We start from the raw sequence: 9178 nt of genomic DNA, 5'->3' as shown, positions 1-9178 counted from the left end.
GAGCCTGTACCTTTGCCCTGAATGGCTCCCTCAGCCCCCTCTTTCAGAGGTGCTCTCACAACCCTCTCCCCAGTGGGTTATCCCTGCAGCTGTGTGCCTTCCCTCTCAGCTGCTTTCTTGCTAATGCCTATGTTAACTCATTCTTTGCCTGAGAGAGCTTGCAAACTCCATCCCAAATATGTTATTCCTTATCCACCCTCCACCCTGCCACAGCCACTATTTACGTATTGCCAAGTTGTTGTCACATTTCCCTTCCATCCTGCTCTCTTGTTAAGGTTATGCACATCTGATTCTTTCAGCCCTTCCTCACTGGTTGTGCTTTAGACCTCTATTCATTCTCATCTGGACTCTCTCTGGGTGCTTTGCATCTCCACTGGAGGATGAGACCCAGCACCAGACCTGGGGTTCCCGCTGGGGTTGGACCAGTGCTGGACAGAGCAGGATTACTTCGCATGTCTTACAGGCCCTACTCCTGTTTGCACAGCTTAGTGCAGTGTTTGCCTTTTTCACAATGGCTTGACACTGTTGACTTCTAATCAGCTTGTGATCTATTATATCCCCTAGATCTTTTTCTGCATGAGGGAAACAGTATTTTAGCAGTTTTATTCCAGTCAGCCACATGAGAAGAAAATGACTGAAGTAGTGTGAGTGAGATTATCTGCTTTGTGTTTCAATACCAGAATTGTTTACTGGTTTCCAATTAGTTACATGTGTACACCCTGTTAAGGGAGTTGCACAAGTGCTTCTAATGCCTTCCTTTGGCCTTCAGAGCCTTTATTACTCGTGGAGACTAGTACCTAGGAGTTATTTGGGCCAATTTCCCTGTGTACTCAAGACTTCAAATGCTCCACTGAAATTACAGGGCTGATTGCTCTGAAAAAGCCTCTTATAATTTAAAGATATTGAGGTTGAATAATCTCATTGAAAAATGCTGTTGCTTTTTTGAGGAGTGTTGTGTGAAACATTTGTCTCTTCAAAACACTAGCTGTCGTTACAAAGGATGTTGCTGTTGCTTGGGTTTTTGTTGTTAAATGAGTCAATCTGAAGAAGCCTGTGGTTGTTTTTATGAGTTGGCAGATGTCACAAATATTTTGTTAACAGGAGAGCTGGACTTCAGTACCTTTGTGGGTAAACTAGAAAGATGTCATTCATTTCAGTACCAGTCCACACCTCCAAACATACACTCTTCTTGACCACCACCAGTCATCCCTCTCCCCATGCACCTTCATCTCATGTCTTCTCATCACCCTGCTGAGCCACACTGCAGTTTTGTGCAGGTCCTCTGTTCTGCTCGAGCCATCCTCTTAGCTGCTCTAGTTCAGGCTACTGAGTATACCCTTATGTTTAGTGTGGCCTTGGGGCAATAAGGCTGCAGGAGATAAAGTAGTGGCAAGGGAGAGGCATGGTTCTTCCACAGAGCTAGAGATCATCAGTGCAGGTTTTTCTTTACCTAGGGCTCCAATAATTGAACAACCTTTATGCAAAGTTACATTTTCATTTGGCAATCTATTCATAAAGGAATGCTTCTATATAATGTGTGTATATTTAGAATGCAATAAAAGAAGCATCTGAAGTCTGCTGCAGAATCCAGTGATAGGCAATAACCACCTGGTTAATACAGCTTAGTTTTGTTATTAAGTAACCAATCTGAAACCTAGGAAAGTCATAATGGTATTTTCCTTACTTACCCGAAAAGCTTTATAGGTAAGTTATTTGGTGGGGGAAAAATGTTATTTACAAAAGATAGTAAGATTCAGATAACAGAAATAGATAAAAGCTAGCCTTGAAATCCCATTTTCCTAATCTTGACAAGTTCCTGTGTGCCACAAGTGATAACCCTTGAGAATCAAAGCTTTTACTTGAAGAATAAACCTCTAGAAAGTTCAGTTTAACTTACTTGTTTTGCAAAACCATGCCTCTGTTTGATCTTCTTGATGACTGACGTGTTAAATACTTATGAAATGAATTTTTGCTCGAGAGCTGAGGAAAGTAGGTGCAATTGTGCATTTCCCAACGATTCATTGGTAAATTCATACTGTCCACAGTCAGAATTCTGTTGAACTTCAGTACCTTTGGGAGCTTAAACTTCTTTGTATATAAGCACAGGAAGCATCTGACATTTTAAGATGGGAAAGTGCTTAAAGAAATAAATCATATAGCTACAAAGGAATGTATATATAACAGGAACTGGAATGTGTATAATACACTGAGAACCACAAGACGATGTATTGGATGCACATCTTTATATGACATACAGACAGGAAGGGAAATGAGTAACATTTTGAATTATGAATTAGCCAAAGGCCTCTATAGAAAAGATTACAAGAATTGGATAGCTCTAGAGAATACAGCAGCATTTACTTAATACATCTTCATTGAAAACAGAATTCAATAGGCTCTTTAAATCCCTATACTACCCTATAAATAACACATTATTATATCATATCTTATTCTATCTTTTAATATAATTCTTAAAATACTAATCTACTATGGAAAGTGCATCTTAAAGTGCAGTTTATTATGAATGATTCCATTTCAGTGTTGTTTAATTTTCAAGCAAATACTGTTTTCCTGTCTACTGTAAATGCCAATTCTTCAGACTCACTCTGGGTTATGAAATTCAAAGTTCTTTCTGGTTCACGCATCTTCAGTAAAACTGCTTTACAGCTTCATTGAAGTTACTAATAATACTGCTGATAGTACAAAGGTTGGATAGTGAGCAACTTAATCCCTTTCAGCTGTATTGGCTGTGTTGTAAAAGAGTAGTCAAGATGTAATTCTTGACAGAAAATTGACCAGATGTGAGCAGAACAGAGACAGGAAAATCTTCTCTTTCATTGGAAAGCTGTTACTCCAGTTTTATGTACTTTCTTTGCTGAATGTAACCCTTCTCAAGGCCAGGAAGGCCTTTGAACAGCCTGACAAATAAGCTGCTAACCTGGGGACCTCCTGCTCTACAAGGAGACATGCCAACAAGCTGTGCAAGTGATATCTGTGATGGCTTGTTACTGTCTTATCCAGTGGTGCATGTGGGTCCTGCGTTGTGGGAGGGACAGACATTGCCCCTATGTGAGATCTTCTGTCAAGTCAAGACTCGTGTTGGATGAAGGAGGTGTGGGATGCTGCAGGGAGCAGCTCTCAGGGCTGCACAGCATCGCTGCACTTCTCTGGCTTCAGGGAAGCTGAGGAGAAGCTGTAGCCCCAAGCAGCACTGGGATGATGGGGGCTGCCAGCACTGGGGCACAGGAGGGGTAAAGGAAAGGAGGGTCTGCAGCCTTGCAGACCTCAGCAAATCTGTCTGTGTGATAATCCTTCCAAAGGACATGATCAATTCACAGTAATTCTGAGTGAATAAGCTAACAATTGTGTCAAAGTTATTTTTAAGGTAGGGTTAAGATATCTTCTCTGACATTACAGATAGAATTTGGCTATCAAAACAGTTTGAGGAGGAGGTTTAGGGAGACTGTGTTGTGCTAGCAGGATATAAGGGATGACAGTAAATTATTCCATTGTGTGGAGGCTCCCTGGTAACATCATCCCAATGCCATTAGAGCCTGCAATAAACCACCATACACAAAAGACTCTACTTCTCCCTCCCTGTGACAAAATGCTTACTCGTCTGCTTCTGCTGAATACTCTTATTCTTTCCATAACCAACCCAACTACTTAACTTCTATCTAAACTTTCCCTTCCCAAATTAGATACTTCTTTTTTTTTTCTGAACTGCAAGAGAGAGTGAGCTTTAATTTCACGATCTGGAAGCCAAGATCCTCATTTTGACTTCAAGTGAAATCAACTAAAAATAGCATTTTGCTAGCTTTGCTTCTTGTGCTACATCCAATTCTCTGCCTGTTGGGGCAGAATTCAAGGGTATATAAGTGTTCAACTCCATTGATAGCATTGACCTAGAAGCAGATCCTGCAGGTTTTTAAATACTGGTGTATCTGTAAATGCATATGAGAAGTTTAATTTTGTTTTAAAACCTCCAACTGTATGAAGTTGTATTCTTTAGTGCTCTCATCTTGGATTCTCAGATTATTTAGGCACCGAAAAATCCATGTGCCAGTTGTGGTTATTATGCATGTAAACTTGAACTTTGACATTTCATACTGTTGCAGAACATTGGTATGTGCATTCCTTTATCTTCCCACCATCCCTGCAGTTGCTCTTCATTATTGTCAGTGCTTATTAGTTAGAAAACTACATTCCAGTTTGTTTGGGCCAATTAAGCGGTTGGAGAGAGCAGCTCTTGTAGGATTCCCACTAGCTGTGTATCACCAGCCATCATCTACTGATGCATTAAACAGACCTGAGCTCTGCTGTGCTCTTAAAGTAGCAAATCCTTGTTTCTCAGTTGACCAAGTTGCAAAAAAATCTTCAGACCTCTGGGGGTTTCAGTCTATTATAACAATTAAAGGGGAAAAGGCATTCTAAGTAAGAGCTGTTGTATGAATGATTGTCATAATTACTTTATATCAGTTGTGTTTAGGATGCTGTCTTCCTAAATGCCAGGGAAGAAGAATACCAGCAGAGGAAACAGTCCTTGTGCTGCTTCAATATTGTGACTTGCAGCCTGTCTGAAAGCATAACAAAGACTTGATTGTGCAAGTGCCCAGCTGATCCAACAAGCAATGAATAAGTGAGCAATGGTCAACAGTGAAGGAGTGGATATCACAGAGGGCAATTCAGAAAAGTTATAGTGCTGTGAAGTGAGGGAGGTGTAAAATGAAATAGAACTAGAAATACAAAGATAATCAACTAGTTGAGTTAGTTTGAAATGGTCCATCATGTTTGATAAAGTAGAAAAAAGTCATATACCTCCCTTACTTTCGAAGCCCTACACTTATCTTTTTACCCTTGAATGGATTTGCTTGGCCTTTCAGCCAGAATCCTGTTGGAGAATGCAGGAGATACATAGACATATGTATTACTAAGATGGCAAAGGTCAGATTTGATACATACTGCTTCAAGGACTTATCCCAAAAGCATTGAAAGAAAGAGAGTTTGGGTGACCACAGCATCTTCTAAAAATATTAACATTTATTCTGGCTGCATGGTATTTCCAAGTAAAAATACTTATGAATTTGCTATTAATTTCTTGACAGGTTTTGTTAGATTTCATGGCTTGTCACTGTCCCTGGGACATTTCAAATGAAGATCTTGCAGCTTCTATAAGGCCTGTCAGCATACCTTCAAGCTTTCATGTTGTTTGGCCTTTGCCACTGTTCTCACAAACTGGCAGAGCACCATAAATTTGTGTCAGTTGATTTTCAGAGCTCCTCACCAACTAAATTCAGCATCATAATACAGAGAAACGTCTTCCAGAAGGTCATGCAAGGAACTGAGTGGAGACTTTGACATAGAACCTCACTTGTCTTCTTAGACCTTTATCAGTGGAGAGTTTCTGTGCTCAGATTTGTTGGCACCTAAATGAGAGTGTAATCTGACCTAATAAAGCCAAAATATGCTTTGAACAAAAGTTAAAAGCCATCAGAACCTCGTTCAGCAGATGTATTGTTTGTCATCTGGAAACTTTGCAAAATAGAAAGTTTGTCATCTGAGCTGCAGGTCTCTTTGGAGGAGTTTTCTTGCTGCTGAGCTGGGTGGTGCTAAAAGGGATGCAGGGCCCTTTAGCCCTTCCTCTGCATACATCTGCCCTGCAAATACTGCCACAAAACAGCACAAAAAGCCCTGCTTCATGGAGCAGCACAGATCTCATTCCATTATCTGATCCATTGTTTTTCTTTAAGCGAATATGTAATAATGTAATTCCTGATCTGCTTTAATAAGAATTAATGCTGTTTCTCCCAGAATGTCACTGATAGGAGAGCTGTGCAGGCAGATTGAGTATGGACAGGGAGCTCTGTTTTGTCTCTGTTAATGCTGCATTATTTGCTAAGACATCACTTATTTAGTGAGTGATTTTGTTCAGGAAAAAGTGAAATCCATGTGCTCCTACTACCAATCAGCAAAGCTTGCTGCCCTAAAACTGCTACTGTATTGGGGGGGGGTGGGGAAGTTTGTCGTATAAAAACTACCCCATGGACTAAATATGGCTCACAGGAGCTTGCTCTAAAGTCATCCCTGTCGTCAGATCTGAGGTGGATCTGAAAAGACCTGCTGTTGAGAATTAAGTGTGAAATTTGAAAACGATTAAGTTGAATTATTTACCCTGTTAGTTCATCATGTCGGCAAAAATATCCTCTTCCCTTCTAGTAACCTGGCAACGAATACACAGGGCACAATTATTTTTGCACAATTTGTAGGAGACTTGCATTAAAATGCATGTCGGTGGCTTTATTTCATGACAAGCAACACTGCAAATGTTTGTTTATCCTGGCAAGGGCTGGATTTGTTTAGTGTAACTTGCATTAGTTTTGTCTAAATTCTGAAGCAGAAAGGAAAATATGTTCTTGTTTTCAGATCAGTGTTACAAACACTCTCTTTAGCTTTGTTTTTATTATGAGAAGTGAATGCTAATGGGTTCGGGCCTGTGCTATCAGATTCTCCCAAGAAGTACTGGAAACTTCTGAATGGGTTTGCAGCACTACTGACTGCACAGGCTGAGGCTACAGGTTGCAGGCTGTTTGTAAGCTGGAGGAACTGGGGAAAATGAAAAACTAAGCCAGCCAAGAGGATATGCATCAAGATAAATATCAGCTTCACCAGTGGCATGAATTATGCTTTCTAAAACAGGAAATTAATGTTCATTAGATGGTGGAAATAAACAACTGGTCCTCTTAAAAGTCCTCAGATTAAATGCTGGGTTTCTGAGTGCTTTTTGGCAGACATTTGAAATACCTAGGTTATTGTGAAATGAAAAGAAAACACTAATTCTTGTGGACAAAACACAGAGGACTATCCCCAGAACAACAATACGCTGAGGCCTCTGTAGAGGTTTTTGGGTTTGACTTCAGCTTTATGCAGTCTCAGGCATGCAAGCATGAGTTAATGCCTGCAACCCAGAGGAGTCTCTAGGCTTAGTCACTAAATCCTCTGCCCAGGTACCTAGGTCCTGAGATAGGGGCTGCTGTGTGGGATGACAAATGATGAGTGTTTCTTAGCCATCTTTTGTGCTTTGTGTTACTTTGCTGATCCTCCTAATAGGCTGCTTGGGTGCAGACATTATTCCTTTCAGTGCTTTTCAGTTTGATGTGCAAGTCCTGTCTGCATGAGCTGGGTTGCTTAAAACACTTTAAGGTGTTTGGAGGCGGGTGGGAACAGCACCGGAACCATTGCTACTGATGCTCTCGCCCTTGGCTCGATGAAAACCAAGCAGTGAGATTTGGGAAAATGGGCCTTGGTATCCTAAATTATGTTTTTAGCACTATCACAGAGCATGGGTCTAATCCTTACTCCACTTTAGACTTCTTGGCCAAGATTATGACACCTCACTCAGTCTGCCTAATCTGCATGTTTTAGCTGGCTAAGGTGCTTATATTAAGAGCAGTGTAACGGGGAGTGTAGTCAGTCTCCCTCTGCAGTCAGCGTGGAGAGGCAGGCACTTGCAGAAGGTGATTCAGCTCTTACCTGGGCTGAGTTACTGGTCTTGAAAAGAGGCTTTGCTCCCCATTGCTTCTAGGGAACACCAGGGAGGAGGACATACCTGAAAGGCAGTGTTAGTCCTGTGTTTTATCCTTCTTCATATGCAGGAGATGGAAATAAAGACCATGAGGAGAAAGAGACATTTATTTGCCAGCAACTCTTTAAGTGCAGAAATGTAAAAAATAAAATATACACATTAGCCAAACTACTGATTTGCTTTAAATGTCCCAGTATTCCTGGTCAATGAATTTCACTACCTGCAGAGGTGGCATCCCTGTGTTCTGCACAGCGGGAGCCCATACGTGTAACTCGAGGCACACCTACTGGTTTGGCCACATCACAAGTCCGGGCATCTCCACCTGTTTATTTATTTATTTTAGGGTAATGTCTTATAATTAACTTGTCCAAATAATGATTATTGGGTTTTTTTTCCAGAGTTTTTCTGCTTATCTGACAATTAAACCTCAGTATTTTGAGTCTTCCATTTGTGCCTGCAGCGAGATCCATTGATTCGGGTGGGAGCTGGTTGGGATCCGAATGCAAACATCCAGAGGCGGAAGCTGGATTGCGCTTGCAGCGGGAGCTGTTTGTTCCCAGCGCTGCCTGTGTGTCCAAGGGGAGAGGGGCAGCTCTGCTCCAGCGCTCCCCGCCCCCTCTTTCAACACTTCTGCAATGCTGCCTCGCTCTTTAAAATGCAGTCCCTAAACTGACACTGTTCCATCAGCAGTACTGCTGGCCTATGGCTCTATTTCAGCGTGCAGTTAATGCTGGCTTCTTCTAGGAAGGATTTGCTTGTATTTCTTTTAATGGGTGTCATTTTCTGTTGCATTCTGAAAGCCAAAATGTTTCCACTTAAAACAGAAACAAAACCAAGAAAAGCAAGATGTGAGTAGCAGCAATTTAGGAGTAACAGCAGCTATGCTCAGATATTTGGACTGAGAGAGGTAAGCAGGAATAGGCATACGGGTGCAATTATGGGTGAATGTATTTTCATTACTAATTTTAATTTCATGAGAGCAAGTAACATGGTCTCCCCTCTACTACACACAAAGATTTCACACTGTCCATTCAGCTCTGAACCTCTCCCTGGTTTGTTACTCTGCTTACTCCCATCTGTCTGCTGGATTTACCTTACAAATTCTACTTCTTTCATATTATGCCTATGTGAATTTTCTATTGTCCTCTCTGTGGCTTATCTGAATTCTTAGACCACTCTCTTCTCCCTCCTGCTTTGCCATGCATGCTGCTTAGCTATGGCTCTGCCTTTCCACAAAATACCCTGCTTCTCCTCCTTCCCCCTCCTCCTTTAAAGTCTCGGATTTCCCTTGCTGGCAGCCGGTGAGGGGCTGCACACCATGCACTAGCCGTTGGGTCTGCTCTGTAACCACAGGACCTGATTCACCTCCTGCAAGCTGAGTAGTGTGAAAATAAATCAGCTGAGAGGGAGCTGGGTGGGAGTTGCAAAAACAGGGACACATGATGAAACCAACACATGGGCTAGGCAATGACCAGCAAGGCTCTCAAGAAGTTTGCAGTTCTCCCATATATATTCCCTTTGGAACAAGCAAGGCTGAGTGAGACCTTTCAACAGATTAGCTCTGCCACACTGTTTAAACTAGCTTTGCGTGTTCAG

The sequence above is a fragment of the Melopsittacus undulatus genome, chromosome 11, assembly GCF_012275295.1.
Source record: "Melopsittacus undulatus isolate bMelUnd1 chromosome 11, bMelUnd1.mat.Z, whole genome shotgun sequence".
Classification (NCBI taxonomy): domain Eukaryota; kingdom Metazoa; phylum Chordata; class Aves; order Psittaciformes; family Psittaculidae; genus Melopsittacus; species Melopsittacus undulatus.
Note: the sequence above shows the minus strand (reverse complement) of the source record.